Genomic DNA, 22,105 nt, shown 5'->3' with positions numbered 1-22,105 from the left:
AATCTAGACTTGGGAGTGACCTCTTAGAGTAAGCCTACTCCTCTTCTCTCCTTCTTCTACCTATCCCACCTTCTCTTCCTGTTTTTCTTTTTCTTTTCCCTAACGAGGGATATGAGCGACACGGCAAAGCACCCTATCGCACCCGTTGAGACAAAGACTTCCACAGCAACCCAGAAAGAGCCCCGGGGGTGCAATTAAAAGTGAGCGAGGAGAATGTCAGCCAAAGGAACGAGCAAGGGAGACGAGAGGGGGTGAGGGAGGGAGTGGGGAGAGGGGAGAGGAGGAGGGTTGGGCACCGGTGCCACAGGTAACGTGGCCATGTTAGAATCCACAAGGGAGACCCTTAAAAGCTGCTAATGTGTGGAGGTGTCAGCAGCAGGTTGTTCCACCATCGCTGCTTTCTTTGGCCACCTCAAATCCTCTTCCTCCCCCCTCCTCGCCTCGCCTCATCTCAGACTCCGTTTGTTAAGAAGACTCAGAGTAGGTGCCATTCACAACCCATGTTATGCTACTCACTGGAGAAATTTAACAGCTATTTCCCAAGTGCGATTTGGGAAAACCGTACACTCGACCCAAATCTGGGGCTCCCCATTTGTCTTATTGCCCATGTGGGTTAGTGGTTCACAAGCAATGGCAAATTATCAAAAAAGTGGGGTAGCTGGATGAACTTTTGCTCTCACGTGTAAAAACAAGCCGTGTATGTCCCTTGTCCTTGCAGCAAAATGGATACAGATGCCAACAAACAGAAAAGAAATTTCCACAGAAGCCTGTCAATATATTGATCTTTTGTTTAGCTGAGAAACAGCGTCTAGACACACTGTCGCATTGTCTTGAAAATAACTTCACCCCACTCCAATCTGACATACAGAAGCACACGCCTCACAGATTAAGGCGAGGAAATTGATCACGAAAGGAGATTTCAGACAGATGGGGCATATCACCACAAAGGAAAATAAAAAAGTGTCTACGGATTGAGGAGGGCAAAATCATCATCATAAAATGCCGGCGAATAAACAGCTGAAAATCCCCAGTCAAATTGGAATGCAAAGCTGAACCAAAATTCCTGACTGAATGTCAGCACTGTAGTGCAAAACACCACAGTCCTCTAGTCGGAATTAGGATTCAACCTACAACACTGGAATAGCACCAAGATTTAGTTAAGGGTTCTCTAAGTCCCCTTTCTGCTTCTAAATAGCACATTAAGTTTCCAAGTCCAAGATGTGTTGCCAACATGGCAACGTGTTCCTAACAATATCATTTAAAGGATGTTATCGGATGTTTGTCTACAGACTACTAACATATCTGGGGGAATATTGAGAAATAAACATGGGAAACAAGCCCCCAAATTGTGGATTATGTGGTTAATCAATTTTCTGATCATACATGACATACAAGGATGTGAGACTAGGGCAGGCCAATATGGAGAAAATCAAGTATCACAATATTCTTGACCAAATACTTCGATGTCGATATTGCGACGATATTGTAGGGTTGACAATTGGTGCTTTCACAAAACATTTTCACAATGACATTTTAGACAAATAATCATCAGTAATGTGGATATAAAGTAAAAGGCAAAAAATAAGACAGCTAGAACGGTCTGGTAAGTTCAGAAAATTACGTCAATTTACTGTAAAGTAGCCTTTAAAACCAGGAATAAACAACACTTAATATATTATGATATTACGATATCCCAAAATCTAAGACAATCTCATTTTCATATCACGGAATCGATATAATATCAATACATTGCCCAGTCCTATGTGATCCAAACAAATTAGCTCATACTACCCCTGTCAGAGGCAGGGGTGTGCCCACAGCATTCAGCCCAGTGCACCGCTCCAAAGCACACTGCAAACACATTACCTTGCCTCGCTGCCCAAATGCATACCAAATAACCCTTATAAATCATACAATCTGGGCCAAGTCAATGAGAGCCCCCAATTTTCCCGTTTTCTAGTTATTTCCACAGTGCCATCATTCAGCAGAGCTTGCATCACTCAGTCCGAAGCTCTCACAACCGTCGTCGCAGTGGCCCAGTTTAGAACCCACCGAGGGCTCCTGAAGTAACCCTTCCTCCAGTGCACTTGATTTTATGTCTCCGCAGTCTGGACTAAATTGTGGGTTGCCAGCTCTCCACATGGTGCTCTTTTTTTTTCTTCTTTTTTTTTCAGCTTGCTCCCTTTTCTTTCTCCCTGTTGTCACTTTGACAAAAACAAAGATGGGATTCTATGAACTCGCACCAGTGTTCATGGCTGTGTTTACCATCAAGCGACGTGGCAGTTGAAGAGGACGCTCTCAGCGCATTATTTTAAAGAGTCCCTCTTCTCTGAAGTCACTCCAGATTCTCTGACTCTATTAGGGCAGCATCATTTTGTTCCAACTCTCAAATAATGACTTTCAGCCCTGAAATATGGTTTTGAGCCACGCCATTATAAACAACAGAGGCTCACTTTTTGGCGTGCAGTTTCAGAATCCACTTCTCAGTATTAATTGACTAAATGGGAGCTTAAAGTCATTATCTCCCCTCGCCAGTTCTCCAATCCTGAACTTGGGGCTAATAAATGGAGGTTTGATTTCGCTAAATGTCCTCGCGCCAAGATTAATAACGCCTAGGACCCGGGTGGCAAACAGATGTGGTCATCCTTGTGCCGCGACGGCAGAACAAATAGGCACGGGACATCCTTGCACATAAAGAGCAAAGAAATAATAGCTTAATGGCTTTCATCCATTGACAGGTTAGCAGATGAGACATCCTCGGTAGTTTGCTTTCCTCTGTGTTCACCAGAGCGCATGTTTTGTCACCAGCGGGCCGTGTGGTCTAACACAGCTCTCTTCTGAGGGACTGACAATGGCAGAGGGGGGAGGGATGGGAGGATGGAGAGGAGGCTCAATGAATGGGTCTGGTGGCTTCCTGCTTTCCCCACAGTGGCCTTTGTGGTGATACACTGGTGCTTATGGGAGCCTCCGTCTTTATGCAAATCATTGTTTTTCTTCCCAAGTGTTTGTGTGTGCCATGTGCAGTCGAGCACGCGTATCTGTTTTCTGTACATTTAGCCCTGACCAGACTGGAGCGGAAGGCCAATGCTGCAACATATTCACATTAAATCCTGGTAATTAAAATCTCTTACCTCTCTATCAATGGCCTTGTTTACCTCTTGATAGTATTGCCCTACCAGGATATTAGATCACGCCGCAGCCGCTGTTCTTAAATGAATAGTGCGTCTCTGGAAGCAGATGCATTGATTGGACTACATAATAGGTCAAACTTGGCTCACTGAATTGAAAATCAGTGAAGTAGTTGTGTTCCCACGTTTGTCTCAGCCTCCCCCGTCGTGACAATTACATGAGAAGGAACGACATGGAAGCACATTTCCATTCAGGCGTGTATCGACTGTAACAGCGGGTCAGGAGCAAGACGGCTCCAAACACAATTGTCACACCACACTAAATAATACATAGAGCTCAAACAGAGACATCACACACCTAAAATATGGCCCTAATAAAAGGCTGCACGGACAAAATGTGTCTCCCGCGCGACTAAGAGTAATGACCTTTTCTCGAAACCCACCGTAAACTAACACAGCGACAGTTAGGAGCACCTCTTTTTACATTATTAATACTGGAGGCTTCACACACACTCAAGAAGCTACAGACGTGCACTGATACCATGGCTTTTGACTGTTCTTAAATTGGACCAAATTCTCAGAAACGACATCCAACTAAAACCACTGAGGCATCCGAGTGTTAAGAAAGCCATTTGTCACAGGCAGGACTTCTGCCAGGGTATCAGCGCAGCCTTGGGATAAAAAAAAAACAACAAATGAAAATAATATGCATTTATGAATACCATTCAAGAAGAAGCCACACAATTTGTGATGGCATCTGAATTCAAATGCCTTGTATAAATACATATTTCGTTAGCAATGCTCTTCAAGAAATGAAAGGGGCATATATGCCGGCTTTTCAGTTGTTGCCGTACATTTTAAATCATTCCTGCAGTATTGCTGCTAAAGTAAGGGTCTTTCTGCACTCTTCTCAATCTAATCACCTCGAAAGGGATTCAGGCGTCCTCCGAGATGAACAACAGACGGCCATGATCTCCTCTGACCTTAACTGCGACTCATGGTTATTTACCTCTGCTAGTTATCCCTGAGGGACAGAGGCCTCATCATTGAAATGAGCGCTGTGATGGTTTGTTTTTTTTATCGCCACTCCTTGGAACAGACAACTCCTAATGAACAAAGAAGCCTGATTGATCCAAGTTAGCATTTGATTCCCGCACACCGCCGAGACACACACGATTCAATGCGTCGGCGTGCCAGTGGAGCACCCCTTGAACTTTCGCTGTACACACATCTTTAATCACACTCACCTTTTCTCGCGGCTGGTGTGACTTCCAGCTTATTTGTAATTACCAAGCTCCTTGGGGGGGGGGTGGTGGTTGGCTGAACAACAGGCCCGGCCATAGGTCACGGAGAGACACTGTAGCTGACCATATGGGCTCCGGGCCCAGGGGCAGAGAGTGGGTGGACGCCGGCATTGGCACGGGCAAGTTAGCAGAATGGTCGGAGCAGGAGATTGAATTATTCGGAGACAGGAGACAGCCTTATCGAGCAGCGGCCACATTGCACTGACGTTTTCACCCAGGTTTCTATTTCCCATTTCACACTTGGACTATTGCCAGATAGGATATTTTCAGCCACCTCGTTTTACCCCCAGATTCAAAATCGCCAGCCACCAGTCAAAAGAGGGTAAGAGTGCATTATCTCTCGCTACCTTCCCACCAGCGGCACCCTCCCTTCTATCCCCAAAACCCTCTTGTGTCTCCCTCCCCCCCTTCCTCCCCCGCTGTCATCAGCGCAGCAACAGCAGGGTGTTATTACAGATAAACAATCGATACTGCATTAACGTGTCCACGGAGGCTACCTGGAGTTAAACAGGCAGACGGGGAAAATAATCCAACCCAATGTCACGGTGCGGACTTCAAGCAACTAATCTCGCTCGTGAACCGATATACGTATGTATGTATTGAAAATTCAGGCCACTTTCTTTCATTATCCTTAGCCATCATTTCTGTGTGTTTGAGGTCACCAGATACATTTCTTTTCCTTCCTCTCCTCACTGGTCACAGAATGAAAACCCCACTGCACTGAAGAAGTAATACCCTACTTTACAGCAAAGGTGACCATGGATATTGGAGAGCAGGGACCCATACGATCGATTTGGAGCGAGGAATGGAAATTTTAACATGATTCCCAGCCCAGGCATTTTTTAACTCAGGAGTATTGGACCCTCTCTTTTGATGACTTGCTTCCAATCCAACTTACTACTCCGTTTTCAAAATTCTGATGACGTCTTCATTTCAGGGAAAGGGCAGTGAGAGAGGCAAGCCCTAGGTGCCCTTCTGGTAGCTGTGTGGTCCTTTTCCGCTTCTTTGCAAAGCTTGTATGCAGCACATTTGCATCTACATTCCCAACACTGCTATTGAAAAAGAAGAAGGCTTTTTTGTTCAGAACCTCTGTGAAAAAATGAAAACAAAGGCGTTCTCATGAGGAGATCCAACAAATAGTCCTTGCCTCTCCCTCTCCCAGACTGGAATGTAATGCTCCTCATTCCATCCTCATTCATTAGCCCCCACGCCCACAGCCCTAACACCGTACGGGGGTATAAAATACCTTGCGCACACACACACACAAACACACACACACACACACACACACACACACACAATAAAAGAGTTGGACTTGGCTGAATGATTGCAGAGACTGTTTACTAATACTGCAGCTCATTCTGCTTTATTACGGAGTGCCAGGCTTTCCATTACTGCAAAGGGAGAGAGAACAGGGAGAAGAAGCAGAGAAGGAGGGAGCGGACAGAACAGAAGGGAGAGAGAGTGAGAGAGACTGCCAATGTCAGATTAAAAGAGAAGACGAAAAAGAAAAAAAAAAAAAAAAAAGAATGGCTCAGTTGATTTACACCTTCATTACTCTCCCCTAACTCTGCTTATTGCAAATCATGATGCTGCTTTATGAGCTGAATCCTCTATTACGACAAGGCCAGGGAAGACGGCGCTTTAGTCCATAAAGTAACCGTACAGTAACCGCCAGCCGGCAGCAACCGATCCACTCATCCTACCACCCAGCTGCCGGAGGGGAAGGGAAGCAGGACGGAGACCGTGGCTGCTGAAACTTGTTACGGCGCGACAAACCCCCGAGCTTGCTTGCTCGCTTGCTCGCTGTCCCTTCCCTGGCCTTGGCGCCCGTGGACAACGCACCCACATTTCTTCGAGCCAGATGTCAGGGACGTACGACTTAGTTGGGCGCGCAGGCTCCGCGGCTACGTTGGAAAGGAACTCACAGCGGGTGTTTAGTTTTGAGCGAGCGGTGCCGTATTTAAAGCAGGGCCACTGGAGGTGTGTGCGTTTACCATCTCCCCACCGCCATGTGATGCGGTGACACGTTTACTTGAAGAGCTTTGGGTGTAGATAGAGAACCAAATTTATTTTTCGACTCTTATTTATTGAACTGAGGGGAGGCTTGCCCTTTTTTTTTTCTTGCAGTGATTACATTTGTATGGGTGCGCGTGGCAAGCAGGTCCGAGAAGAAAAGGGTGGAGGAAGCCGGGTGCAGGACCTAATAAATCGCCAGATAGGCTGAGGCGTGTAGGTGAGCGCGGGTGTCAGCGTGCTGATGTAAACAGGGCGCGGGTGCATAAGACACACTGGATGGAGGTTTGTTATGTGTATGTAACACGCTGCTCCGGCCTGGCCTGCCCGACTCCCATCTGGAACAGGGTTGACAGAAAAGTTGACAGATGCTTCACCAACGGCCATTATTTATGAGACTGAGGAGGATCCACGCTGCATTTCACATTTCAGTGTCTGCTTCTGTTACTGTAGGTCGACTTCTGACATTCTATTCCGTCTGTCGGCGCGCACGTGCGCACGCATGCGCGCGCATTCACACACGCACGCGCGCTTCCTTGTTGTTTGTGATGGAAGCTGATGAGCGAGTACAGCTGAATGTACAGGTCCACTTTCTTGCACGTTTGCTCAAATGCACGCGTGCGTGGGGCGCCTGTGTAGCTCGCCTAGAGCAGGCGTCCATGTCTCAGCTGTCCTATATAAATAAAGGCCTAAAATGCCCAAGAAAAATCATCTTAAAGGTCCCATGACATGGTGCTCTTTGGATGCTTTTCTATAGACCTTAGTGGTCCCCTAATACTGTATCTGAAGTCTCTTTTATATAGACCTTAGTGGTCCCCTAATACTGTATCTGAAGTCTCTTTTATATAGGCCTTAGTGGTCCCCTAATACTGTATCTGAAGTCTCTTTTATATAGACCTTAGTGGTCCCCTAATACTGTATCTGAAGTCTCTTTTATATAGACCTTAGTGGTCCCCTAATACTGTATCTGAAGTCTCTTTTATATAGGCCTTAGTGGTCCCCTAATACTGTATCTGAAGTCTCTTTTATATAGGCCTTAGTGGTCCCCTAATACTGTATCTGAAGTCTCTTTTATATAGACCTTAGTGGTCCCCTAATACTGTATCTGAAGTCCCCTAATACTGTATCTCTTTTATATAGACCTTAGTGGTCCCCTAATACTGTATCTGAAGTCTCTTTTATATAGACCTTAGTGGTCCCCTAATACTGTATCTGAAGTCTCTTTTCTATAGACCTTAGTGGTCCCCTAATACTGTATCTAAAGTCTCTTTTATATAGACCTTAGTGGTCCCCTAATACTGTATCTGAAGTCTCTTTCCCGAAATTCAGCCTTGGTAAAGAATTACAGCCACTAGAGCCAGTCCCACAATGAGCTTTCCTTAGGATGTACCATTTCTGGTGGAGGTGGAGGGTGGGGGGTGTGGTCTTGACCAACTGCCACTTTGCTCATTTGAAAGCCTTGAGGTAACCTTGCTTGTTATGACCTCATAACAAGCAAGATTCCAGATCGGCCCATCTGAGCTTTCATTTTCTCTAAGAAAGAGCAGGATACCCAGGGCTCGGTTTACACCTATCACCATTTCTAGCCAATGGGGGACCATAGGCAGGCTGGGGGAATGCATATTAATGTTAAAAAACCTCATAAAGTGAAATTTTCATGCCATGGGAACTTTAAAAAATAAAAAAAATGAAATGCTTATGTGTGTGCTTATGTATTTGTGCTTGCACGTTCACTCCAAACCCTCTGTGAGTGTAACCCTTGACCTCCCCAGTGTCATTAAATCCCTGCTGGACGGGCCGGCCCTTCAGCTCCAGCGTGGAGGACCGTACACCGGCAGACTCCAGCTCTCTTAAAACCCACTTAGAGGCTTACAGCTGGGAGGCCCGACCATCGGATTGAATTAAGGCTATGATTAATTGAATCTAGTGGTGAGTAACTTGAGTGACTGACGTCTCATAGGACCAAAGGTCTAGACACAATGCTTCAGAATAAAGTTACAGTCATTTATTCAGTGACATCACAGGCGGTTTCAGTGAGCCTCAGGCATGGATGGTTTCCTCTAATATTATTGCTCGGAGTGCTGCTTTAAGCCCAACACCACCGGCAGCACTGTGAACGCTGCTGCTGCTGCTGCAAAGCATGCCAATGTTAATAAGAGGCACACTATAATTAATACAAATGGAATGTTTAATGCAATTTTTCCATTTCAAAGAAATCCCCGCGGCATCTTTCCCAACAACCAATTCAACTCTCTTGCATTGTCCTCAGGCAAACAATAACCCAAGTTTGGCATTACCTTCATTAGATCAAACTTAATTATTGCAGAGGGCTTGCAGCTCCTCTGGCACAAGGGGATGGACTCTGAGGCTGCCTGCTCGAAGGTCCTCTGGCAGGTCCTGCCCCATTTGTCTGTGATGGACAGCGGCGTGAAACAGTAATTGGAGGCCTGTGAGACCCGCACACATCCGTTTGTCAGTTATTCATGTCAAAGCACAGTGTTCAGCTGTTGGTGGTTCTCAAAGAATGACCTTTTCTCAAAGGGGACAGGTTTTCCCTACTGTCTGAGAGACCGCCGTGGGTATTATTCAGCCCAATACAGCACTGCGCTGTTATTACTGTGTGTCCCGTGTTGCTGCAGAAAGCTTGTATTGTGTGTCCTCCCCTGAGGAATACATACGGTCCCAGAATGACACGCACATTTTGATTCGGCAGGTATTTTGCGCGGGAGGTCTTTCCATTTCTCTCGTCGGCAATGAAGGATCCTAATGTTTTGAGAAGTAGCAGAACAATGGCAGAAACCTCTCTTTTTCACTCCGGGGACTGAAAGTAAATAGGACCTTTGCTGATGTGTTTGCCTGTTCATTTACAGCATCTTAGAATACAGCTTGCACATTGTACCTCTACGGAGGAAAAATAAGAAGAAGAAAAAAAACTCACAAAGGCATTCTGCAGGACAATAGCACAGCGGAGGAAACGAGCGCACAATGGAGTCCAGATATCATTCACGACGTAGACAGGAGACCATTATCCACAGAAGGAGGAGCACATCTGAAGGTGACAGGTTCGGGAGACAGAGGGATTGTGCACACAACGCTGCCACAGAGACAACAGTCTTCCCTGAAGCAAACCTAACCTATAAGGACAGGTTTTTGCAGTGCCAATGCCCGCTGGGTTGAGGTGTTACACGTCATTTGCAATAACCTGGATCATTACTCCTGGAGGCTGTTAGAGGGGAAAATCACATCACTCCGCGTTTACCGCTGCCAAGAAAAATTGACGGGCTAAAAGTCACGCAAAGACGCACCTGAATTATGCACACGCACGCACAAAAGGCCCACAAACAGCGTCTCCGCCACACTCGCAAACAAACACACGCACCTTATCACACACCCGCGATCCATCACGTAGTGTCAGTGACGTCTGGGAGGGGTGGGGGGTGGGGGGGGGCGGTTAACATACCAAGTGGCATCCCAGCAGAGTCCCGCCAGCCAGTGGTGCCTGACGCTGACAGCTCTCACTGCGGCAGCCGTGCAGGAGTGAAGTAAGCATCATTATCGCCTTCTCTCGCCATACGTCTCTCTCTAGTTGGAACGAGCGTAACGCTCTTTTCAAAGCCTCGGTTATTTTATCCCCAACCCGACCCTTTCCCGTTCACTGCCGAATCTGTCTTCATTGTACTCCAGTCAGGCACTAATGCTCCCTGTCCTGTGGCTGGACTCTCTGATCTCCTATTACCCTCTCGTCATCCGACAGTCAATATTATCCGCCCCCCCCCTTTCCTGACCAATCCTTCCCTATCCGTCCCCTTGCTTTCAAAAAAGAAAAAAAAAGTCTCAAAAGTCAGACAGACAATGATGCCCCGCTCCACTCCTTCATGCACTTGCTCGTCTCCCATACACTTATTAACTGGCTGTCATGTTCAGCAGCCTTCCCCCAGACAGTGTTTAGCGTTCCTCAGTCCACTTACTGCAGCCGGAGTTAAGCCTCTGGGCTTTGCACAGACAGGAATCCAACTAGAGGGGGGGGAAAGGCGGGACCTGCGGACACGATCCGTCTGCTGTACTCACTCACACTCTTCCTCCTGCACTGACTACCTCAAACCAGGGCTGAAGAAAAAAAACAAAAAACACACACATCGTACAGGACGTTTTTATTTTTTACTTCCTGTAGGATAACGTACAGTAGCAGAGAAGCAGGCAAGTTTACATTTTAAGTGTGATTAAATTTCATTTTTTACATGTTTTCTTGAAGTTTTACTAGTTCAATAAATACATACACCAGAGAGTTTTGACCCCCCCCCAGGCTCAGCCCTATGTTCCCATAGCCCAATGGTCCCACAGTTCTAAGAATTATTTTTTCACTGAAAATTAGGCCCTATGTTCCCACATTTCTAAAAAAAATTCTTAAAATTAGGCCCAAGGTTAGGGTTAGGGTAATATTCCATCCGTAGTCCATTGCTACTGGATAATAGGATGGGTGTAACTGGCTACCAAATTGGGACAAAGGGGGATAAAATCTGATACAAATTCATGAAAAAGGAAACATGGGAACATAGGGCCTAATTTTCAGTTAAAAAAAAAAAATTCTTAGAAATGCGGGAACATAGGGCTGTGGGAACATAGGCAAGCTCCCGACCCCCAAGGCATAACAACTATGTAAGCAAGATGCTTTCAAGAAGGTCTAATTTCATTCTTAATTTTTACGTAAACTGTAAATGAGTGGGTTTTTGGTTTAGGAAGTCGTTACTGTCACCTCTGTTAGTTAATCTGAATGTCAGCAGGGTGGCTGAAAAACTCCCAAACAAATTTCCATGAAATTTGGTTTGAGAGATCAGCCTCGAGCCAAGAACCAGTTGATTAGATTTTGAAAGTGATCTGTATCTATGATTTCCACTATTAGATGATCATTGTTTCCCCCCCCCCACCCCTCCCGACACATATTGGATATAGAGATTTAATTCCAAATCCAATCCAAACCTTAACGGTACCCCGGCAAGGTTAAGAAATCGATTTCGCCTCAAATTGAAGTAAGAGGGAATGTTTGGCGTCCCTGTCGGTGGCTTCCCTCTTGTTTTTTTGGCTCATATTTTAGATGACACACAAACTGAGAACCACTCCCAGGCTCGCCTCTGCATTGTGGTGGTAGCTACAGCGCTGGATGTGTCACCTGCCCCATTCCTTCTCCACCCTCCCCTTCCCGGGGCAAATGGCGTAAGAAATGAGACGTGGCTGGTGGATATACTTTCATGGCCCTGCTTTGCCAGTGTCATTTCGGCAACTCTGAAATTGTGCCATGGTCTACAGGGCTTTGTTGTAAATCACTATCTCCCACTGTCAGACTGCAGTCTGCTGTACACTGTGGATGCCTGGCTTTCTGCTGCCTCCTGGGTGACTAATATATCTTGTTAAATTGTGCTGAGAAGCGTGCGGAGAACTGTACACCTTTCCTCTTTGTACTTTGTTTGCTTGCATTTGTGCCTGTGTGTGTGTGTGTGTGTGTGTGTGTGTGTGTGTGTGTGTGTGTGTGTGTGTGTGTGTGTCTGTGTGCCCACTTCAAAACGTGTGTTGTCTGCACGTGTGTCTCTGCATTTGGTGACTGAATAGGTAACTTTTGCAAATATGTTCACTAAACTCCACAAGTCTGTCAGGCTTTGTTGCAAATTCACTTAGACTGCTGTTTGGGCCGGCTTCCGCTCACCACCATCAGCGCCGCGGCATCGCCGAGTTGTGAAGCTATCTCTCAGCCACTTCGTAATTAGAAAAGCTGTGGAGCCGAGCCACAGTTTGAAGGGGGGAAGAGGGAGAAGTCTGTTGGCAGACTGCATTATTCAACATTGGCAGCAATTTACTCTGTCTCCCACCCCAAAGACATGAATCTAAGTGATTTCATACGCCACATCCGCCCTAGTGTACCACACTGTATAAAGACTCTTCTCTTATCACCAGCTCTGAAGCCATGCACTATATACTATCAGCTTCATCCAGCACTATGCATTCTCACCGCACACACACACACACACACACACACACACACACACACACACACAAGATATCTCCCTCCTACCGCTTTGAAAATAGATTTATGAGTATATTTCTGTGTAATTGGTGTTCTCCTGCACAAAGCAGGGAGAGATAATTACCCATTGTTAAGTGAGGTGTGAATTGTCTGATCCATGTGTATTTATCTTCTCAGCACACAGAGAGCAAAGCAGGCCCTTTTTGGGGAGATTTAGGCAGACTACACAGCGACGTTCTACTCTCCTGGCTACCGTCCAGCTCACAAATCCCTTTTGCTGAAACCTGTCAAGAAACCGCCTCGCCGTGGCTTAAACGTATCCCGTCTAATTCTAACTTCTTCTTTTTTTTTTTTTTTTTTTTTTTTTTAAGTAAGTAGCAAATCCAATCTGGGACTAAGGTTTGACCCTCCGAGAGAAGGTGACGCCAGCCCCTGCCTATAGTAGGTTTAACTAGAAACAGGACGCAGATGTTTCTGCCTCCGTGTGTTGGTTGGTGGGTGAGAAATACGTCGCCCCCTTATTTTGGTTTCTGTGCAATTGTGGTTCTGACTGCTCCATAAATAGGCGTCTCCGAAGGGAATCTGTCTCATTAGTAAGGAGCAGTTATTAAGTTGCCATTGTGCCTGCAGGAAACTTGCTCTAATAGTCACAAGACGCCTCAAGAAATCAAAGACACTGTCACAGCGGGAAGAAAAAAAAAAAAAAAAGAAGTCAAATCTGCCATTCTTCATGAAGTGGCTAAGTTCTCTACAGCAGGGGCATTGTTCTGGACAAAGAAAAGAAAAAGAAGCGGAAAAAGAAAAGAAAAAAAAAAAAGAGAGAGAGGCCCAGCTGGCTGGCACAGTAGCAACTCCAGAGAAATACTTGGCACAAGGTAATCTTCGGAGGGATCCCGAAGCAGTCGCATTGCAAACAACGTCATGATTTATTATTACGTCTTACAAACCGTGACTAATGCACTCAAACAATCAAGGTCCATCTAGTGAACTACAATGCCCACGGCTGCTCTCTGCCACCGACTTCAAACTTTCGTAAGCGAAGCGCACACACACACGTTAGAGCCACTCGCGGCGGCTCGTCAATTGTCCACAAGCATCCGAGCGAGCACACACACACACACACACACACACACACACACACAGAGGAGGGGAGAGGGCCGTGGACATTACCATCGGGGATCCGAGTTATCTTCGGCACAGTCAGCCACCACTGGGACGCGATTTTATTAGCTCCAGATGCTGCTGAAGAGAGGACTAGAGACGCTCAATATTATGAGCAGGACACATCAAAAATGATGCTGCCCATCTGGAGCACAAATAATGTAATCAACTCGGGTCAGCGGTCATCATCCTCTGGCCGCTGGATAAACCCACCATCCTGTGACGTCACACCCCCCCCCACCTTCACAGGGACAGGCTTGGAGCCGGCCGGCAGATTGAGACAAGAGCTTTTTTGGAATATCCCCTAAGCTGGTGCACATGACCCGCAGAGGGAAGATATGAAAAATGTGAGGGACTGTCTATTGTAATCTGAGCTCTGGTTTAAAACATGCAGATGTGGCTCTGATGTGTCTATTCCCCTGCCTGTCAAATCAGTTCTGCAGTATTACTTTAAACGTCTTCATACAAATCGCTCACACACACACACACACACACACACACACACAGCTCGGACCATAAACACATATACAGTGCGGTACTGTATGTTCCCCACACATATGCATGCACACACGTGCACGCACACGCACATGCACACACACACGCACATAACTCGGACCATAAACACATATGCAGTGCGGTACTGTATATTCCCCACACATATGCATGCACACACGTGCACGCACACGCACACACGCACACACGCACATAACTCGGACCATAAACACATATGCAGTGCGGTACTGTATGTTCCCCACACATATGCATTCACACACACACACACACACACACACACACACACACACACACACACACACACACACACACACAGGAACTATTTTGCAGAGCCTTTAAATATTCAGTACCTGCCGTGTTTTCTGTATGACTTTGATCAGCCACAGATTCTACTCTGTCCCTTTCATCTCTGAACTTCAAACCAGCGTATGAAAAACTTGGATCACAAAACCTGTTCTGGTTCAGACAATCTCTGATCGCCAAGCTGCTCTCTATCTATCTCCTTCTGTCAACAAGCCGGAAGTTGTTCCAATGGGGGGTAAAAATGAATGAAGAAGTTAACCTTCTCTGTACAGATGTATCCTCTATCAGATCCTACATGATTGCCCAATCGCATTTTATAAGCACATGTCCTTGTTTGTAATTTAAAAAGCATGTGCTCAGAGGAGTGATTATTGCGTCATAATTCCCCCGATAGTTTGACAACACCCCCCCCCCCCCTCCCTTCCAAACAACTTCTTGGCTGCCTTCAGGCATATTACCTCAGGCTTACATTGAGCCAGCGCAATAACTACCATGGAGCAATCTGCAGGCAACAGGAAGGACAGTAAAACTTTCCCCCCTAAGCACCAAATTCAATTTCCAAGATTGCATGGCCCTGTTTCAGATTCGGTCCACCCTCCGCCCCTCACTCTGTCAGGAACCTGCAACTTTTCTTTTTGTTGAGCAAAGACACCAAGTTTATTCTTTCGTAGCCCTGCCTGCATTATTCAGCAAGGCCATTAAATATTTAGAGCCACATCAATATCATCTTGTAGTCAATAACGCCAAAGGACATGTTGTTTTAGAAAACTTCAGTCAACTCCAGGAGTGTTTCCATACCCCCCCAACCCACCCCCCTAAATAAAATAAAAAAATACAAGGCCTTTCTGCAGATCTCTAACAGCTGAGCACAGAAAAGGCAGCAGGGCATCAGAGTGCGACTGCAGGCAACCACAGATAGACAGTCATCCGCGTTCATCGGAGGATGCTGTCCCACCTGCATCGATTAGCATCCCGTGGATTTGCCACTGGGTGCAGAAAGATCACACACACACACACACACACACACACACACACACACACACACACACACACACACACACACACATCCACCGATAGATTCAAGCGGGCGTTTGAAAGGCCTGAAGTTTCCATACGTGACAAAATAAGGACAAAGATGCGTTCAGAGCCCATGCAGGCCCGCGTGCTTGCATCACTTCAGCGAGGGGGCGGGGCAAACCCAAACCCGCTACTGCGTCGTGCACAGGACCTCTGTTCCGGAGGGGCACGGTTCATTTATTTATTTTTATTTTTTTTACATCGGCACATGAATGAGAATTACGCACAGAGCCATTTGACAAAATACAAAAGTTGATGAAGCCGTTAGCAATTGATTGCTATAAGTTGAACAAATAGCTTACTGTAAGCTGTGGACGTTAATAACTAACGATTCAAACTCATTTCCAATTCAAAGCCCCGACGCTTAAATGCCAGTAATTATGAGTGGTAATATGGATTTCGCATCCACTATCGATTTCATTACCAGAGGGAGACGATCAGCTCTTATATAAGCAACTATTTCGCATCTATAGGTCATTTAGTGTGCGAGCAACCCCAGAATAACCTAACCGGAGTCGGACAATTCAAAACGCTGCAGAAGGAGTAGAAGTAAGTGTTCTCTGTTCGAGCGGCGAATGTGCCCCGAAATGAGACAATTCCCCACACACAGCGGATAGAAGTTGTAAGCAAAAGACCCAGGCTCACCTGATAATGAAGTTTATTCTAGGAGGCGATTTTTGTTTCCCTCTCTCTCTCTCCCGGGGCTGTGGAGGCGCACGTCGGAGCCAAGTGTATCCGTTCACTGCAGCTTTTTGTTTGCCCGTTGTTCCACCTCAACTGCGCGTCTCAGTCGCGCTGCATCACTTTCCTCGCTGTGGATGTCAGGGAGGCTGAAAGGCTGAGGGGACTCAACCCTCCCATTGGCTGCCATTCACAAGTCCCCCAGCAGCAAAGAAAAAAAAAAAAAAAAAAAAAGAGAGAGAGAGAGAAGGGGAGGAAGAGCAGAAAAAAAAGAAAAAAAAACACACGACCGACAAAAGGTGGGAAAAAAAAATCTGACATTAGAGCTCCTGTGGGGCTGCGTTTCAAATGCCCGTGCGATGTTCAAGTTTAATCATAAAAGTCAAGTGTTTTTGTGTGCATGCGCTTTGCGTTCATTTGCATAATCCCTGATAGGGGATAGTTGCAAAGTCAGAGGTTTTCTGTGTGGATTTGAAACAATCAATAAATGGATATTTTTTTGGTTAAAAGCCTCCGGTTAGACTCCCTGCTTCCTTTACAGTAAACCATGGGAAGCCGTGGATCATATATGATCACAATGGCTAATTCCATTCCTGCAGCTCTGCATGAAGTAAAACGACAAACGCACCAGCAACCATATCATGCCAGTGCTAATTGGCATGTGTTTAATATACTGCCACGTTAGCCTACTAATACAGCCTGCTGACTGTTAACTGTACTTGTAATGATAATGTCTATACAAGGATCAAGACTCTCTGCAGAGGTTCTCAATTTTGTTTTCAGCCAAAGACCCCTTACAAAATAGAGGACATATCCAGGGATATATACTGTACATGTCCATGTATGTCCTTTGGAATCATTTTAAAGTAAACTTAAAAAGTAGCCTATTTTTTTTACACTTCTATAGTCTTAGTAAGCCTAAGTAAAAGAACAAAACATGGGACATTAGACATATATTAAACATATCTGCAAGTTCCAATAGTTATAGATATATAGTCTATATCCACTTCCGGGATTGCTCCGTTGATGCCGGAAATTTGTCACCTTTTTCATCCGGATGTCCGTTACCTTCCGCTTTCCGGTGGATTTATGAGGAATTTAATGGTTAGCTGCTCCTCAGATCCTCAGATCCAGACAGCTAGCTAGACTATCTGTCCAATCAGAGTTTTCTGTTGCACGACTAAGACAACCTTTGAACGTACACACGTTCCACCAAAACAAGTTCCTTCCAGAGGCTATTTTGCAGAGGCACCGTGGCACTGCTCAAGACGATTGTGATTGGTTTAAAGAAATGCCAATAAAGCAGAGCACGTTTTTCTACCATCCCGGAATGCTGTGTAGACTAGCCAGACCCTCCTCCGCAGCACACCCCCCCACCCCGTAAATTACGCCTATGTCCACTGGTTATAAAAATGCTTCTGTTAGGCTAATGCGACAAATACATCCTGCTCTTTCTACTACCAATACCTTATGACTAATTTTTGAATTGGAGTTTGAATTGGAACGCCTTTATCGTCATTGTACTTCACAATACAGCGAAATTAGGAGCGCTACTCCACTGGGTGCATATAATAAATAATCCTTACAGGACATATAAAACTATGCTACTGCAACTACTTCTACTATTGTTATTAGTTGTAGTATGTGCACCAAATTATCAGTTTATTAGGTACAGCTACATCTACAACAGCCCTGCTATGAATCCTATGGCTTGCAGTTACAATGTTATTACACCAAATTGAATTTCAACTTAGTAACTTGCCTGTAACTGACTGGACTTTGTTTTGCGGGTGCTCCAGTTGTGATTTGCAAGTAAGACCTTACCTACCTTGCAAGTGAATTAATCTGTGCTACATGGTCCGTTGATGTCTGCAGCTGCTAATGGTGTCAGATTCTGTTTGGAGAAGGGAAGAGGGAAATCTGATTACTGACCAAGCCTGCAAACTGTGGGGGTTTTAAAGTAATCAAACTAATGCAGCTTATAAATGCTTTATCCAGTGCCCTGCCTAGACCAGATTACACACTGTAATCTGTTATATTTTATTTGTACAAGTAGCCTACATGTGCATGTAATACATTCTTGTACTTGCTGTTACCGTTATTGTGCCTATTGAAAGCATGCTTTTTTGCGTGTTAATGATTCTATGATTTTGATGTTAGTGAGTAAACTGTTCTGTCAGAATCCTAATTTAAGTACAACTGGTGAGGTTGTTTCAGCGGGTCCAAGAATTTGTGATAATGTCACGTTTAAAGAACGAGTTACATATATGGATGGATTACTGACCGGGCCTACCTGGCACAGGCCCAGGGAGGGACTACAAAGAGACAACAAATGACCACAAACAACCCAAAATGACCACAAAGAGACACAAAAGGAGTAAAAACAGATTCAAAGCCACCACAAGAGATGCAAAATGACTGCAAATTGATGCAAAACAATCACAAGGACACGCAAAACGACTAAAATTAGATGCAAAATTAGTGCAAAAGTGACGCCTAATGACTGGAAACATTGAGATTATTTGCGTTTTGGTGTGTTGTTCCCATGGTCGGGGGCCTCTGACATGTTTGTGTCCAGGGGCCCAGTTTTTTTTTAACCGCTAGTCAAAATTATAGTGCGTAGTTTCTGTCGCCCCCATGAGGAATTCTAAGTAATGACAACAAAACTGTCGGCGCGTCCACATGATTCAAGCCTTCCGTGATCGCCTCCTGCACGCAGTTGCTAGTAGCCAAGGAGGACACGGAGGATTAAAAAAAACATGATGGACTCATCAGAAGAGGTAATTATCTTGTGGAGCTGATAGTCCTAATTAGCTTTGTAGCACTAAAGCTTTAAAAGAGTGATTAAGTGCAGATGGTTTTCCTCATAAAAAGCGCCCGTGTATTTATCCCATACAACACACATGTGTATCACATGTGGAAAGACCATTTCAAGTTAAAATGTTCTGGCACATTTCACAGGAGGAATTCACATAATGTTGATGCGTGATCGCCACAATAATTCCCAAGTGAAATATAAGATGTGTAAAAGAACCTCATGGTCACATGTAATATCACATATTCCGGACAATTAATGGGGGAAATGAATAACATGGAAACATCGTACGTGGTTTTCGGGCATGTCGGACATGGATTTCATGTTGTCCCCCCCCCCCTGAAAGGGTTCTATGTTAACTATCATGTGTTCTACCAACACAGACACAATAATGCACATGCAGTACATGCCACGGGCAATACATGCTACTAATTTTTGCCAACTGCAGAGGGCATTGATGCATATAAACAGATGGGAGCAGCAAAGCAAAGACGAGAGCAAGCTGTATACAATGCAAGTCTCAAAGCATTCTTTAAAAGGGGTTGCAAAAAGTTTAAATTAGAAAAAATAATGTGTTGAAGATACTTATAATGTATTTTGGTGGATTACATGGAATTGAAATAAAAATATGTTGTCTACAATAAAAATAAAAATAAAAGTATGTTACCACAATGCTCCAATTAGCTCACAATGACCAATTGTGTTTCCCAACCTTTGAGCCAGTGTTGACCTATAGGAGAAATCAGAGTAATTAACAGTGTTGAATGGAGATATCCGTACTGGACGATGGAAAACATATTCAGCCACATAATTAAGTTGTGATGTCAGCGTTATCTTGTGATGTTGAGATAATGAAATTATAATCACAAGTAAACAAAGTGTGATTTTGTGAGATAACGGAACACTCCAGTCTTGATCCCAGGATAACGGGAATAAAATAAAAATCCGCTGTTAGCTGCCCTGCGCTTTGATGCTACTTTTTCGACATAGTAATTTGATTTCATTCCCATAATAGACTTAACAAGTGACGGCTTTAGGTATTGGAAATAATAATGTGCCTTTTATTTATCATTTGCGCCTCATCATTTTCAAAAGCTTTTAGGGAGACATGAGCCACACAGTATGTGTCAAATCTAATATGAAGATGGAAGGAAAGTCTGCAGGCGTTTATGGTTTTTATGGTTTCAATTTTTTTCTGCTTTTTTTTTTTTTTTTTTTTTAGAAGCCAAAGACCCCACGCTGTGCATGCCTTACCACCCATGCAGTGTTTGTGTCATGATGACCACTGGCTGCTGTTAGATTCATGAGTTTAATCCCTGGAAGCGCTCCAAGCATCCACTTTGCTGCTGCCCTGTCCTCTCAACCAAACATCAAACTCTTGCCTATAGCACAAAATGCAGTGAGCCAAAGGGATGTCTGCATTTGGCATCATGTTCTATCAGGAGATCAGCCGCAGACGAATAACCGCTGCCCTTGACTGCATCATTTTGACTAAATGAGCTTACATGGCCTCAGTGTTTTTGTGCAGTTTATTTAACAGCCTGCCTCCATAAACACATCACAACAGTGAAAGCAGTCTGCAAACACCAAATTTTGTGCCAATATGCCATATCCACTGCTCGTTAGACATACGATGTGATTAGTTCTTGCTGTATCTTTTCCAAATTATATTGTAAATAAGGACGATGAAAATGAGGACCATGCAACGATTTTGTTTTCGTCTAAAATGTCTGTGAGAGTTGTCTTCTAAAGGACTTCTTCATATTAAAACAGAAAGCCTAGATATTCCTCCCTTATGCACCCTGTGTTACTTTACGGAAAAATGACAGTTATGGGGCATGGAGTTAGACAGGGGATGTAGAGGGCAACTTCAGAACAAATCTGTACTCCTATTATGCCTGACAGCTGAGATGCTCTAGGATTTGTCAGAGAAAGGAATTGTTCAAAGTATCATATCTGAAAATCCAACATCATTTGTTGCCAATGCTCTCGTCTTCTGAGTTTATAGACATCCGTATCTCATTAATCTGTCTCACCTTGCCAGAGTCTGTGACAAAATGACAGTAAAAATGGAGGACACGATGAGCTATGTTCACACCCGCCTGCTAAAAGTGAGCCTATCCAGTCTCAGACCCAGTCACAAAAGCAGTCACACCAACCCCAGCTTCAGTGATTATCTCTGTGGCTGTAATTGTTATGTTTAAAGTGCTCATATTATGCTCATTTTCAGGTTCATAATTGCATTTAGAGGTTATATCAGAATAGATTTGCAGCACTTTAAGTCTGCAATTTCTTACCCTACAGACAAGGGTTGTTATGAATGTAGTCTATATCCACAACGTTCCACCTCAGGGATTGCGCCGGCGCCGCCGGACATTCTGCCGGATGTCACTCTTTTCGGCCACATGTCCGTCATTTTAAATTACGGTGGATTTATGAGGACTATTTTTAACCGCTTCTCAGATCTCTGCAGGGTAAATCCAGACAGCTAGCTAGACTACTTTTGAACGTACACATGTTCCACCAAAACAAGTTCTTTCCCGAGGCGATTATGCAGAGGCAGCGTGGCTCCGTCCGGCGCTTAGCCCCGCCCAAGACGATTGTGATTGGTTTAAAGAAATGCCAATAAACCAGAGCACGTTTTTCTCCCATCCCGGAATGCTGTGTGGACTAGCCGGAGGAAGGTCTGGCAATGCGAGACTATAACGAGTGTAAACACAGTAAATGTAGAATTAAGTTGCAAATTATCTTAAAGCTATAGTGCGTAGTTTCTGTCACCCCAATGAGGAATTCTAAGTAATGACAACAACACTGTCGGAGCATCTACACGATACAAGCCTTCTGTGATCGCGCACCACCCCCCCCCCCCTCCACGCATATGCTATGCTATCACAGAAGATTTAAAAAAAACATGATGGTGTAATCATCTTGTAATTTTTCGCCTGATGGCACACATGGTAAACATAGCCATAGTTAGAAATACAGGGAGAGTTTTGTGGAGCTGATATGCTTATTGTTTTTTTTATTAGCTAGGCACTTTAGCCCCATTGGTTCCTAGTGAACCAATGGGTATTATTTTTTTATGGCTTAG

The 22,105-nt window shown here is 44.8% G+C and overlaps 1 protein-coding gene across 1 annotated transcript in view; it reads right to left on the bottom strand.

Annotated features, from left to right (window-relative positions):
• Positions 1-16,321, bottom strand: part of LOC114549130 (cadherin-6) — a 77,395-nt gene extending 61,074 nt beyond the window's left edge. The window contains exon 1 of the mRNA XM_028569316.1: positions 16,164-16,321. The gene's annotated coding sequence lies outside the window, so the exon portion shown is untranslated. The remainder of the gene's footprint in view (positions 1-16,163) is intronic.
• Between the last annotated feature and the right edge of the window lie 5,784 nt (positions 16,322-22,105).

Source organism: Perca flavescens, chromosome 22 (assembly GCF_004354835.1).
Source record: "Perca flavescens isolate YP-PL-M2 chromosome 22, PFLA_1.0, whole genome shotgun sequence".
Classification (NCBI taxonomy): Eukaryota; Metazoa; Chordata; class Actinopteri; order Perciformes; family Percidae; genus Perca; species Perca flavescens.
Note: the sequence above shows the minus strand (reverse complement) of the source record. Positions and strands in the feature narration are given on the sequence as shown.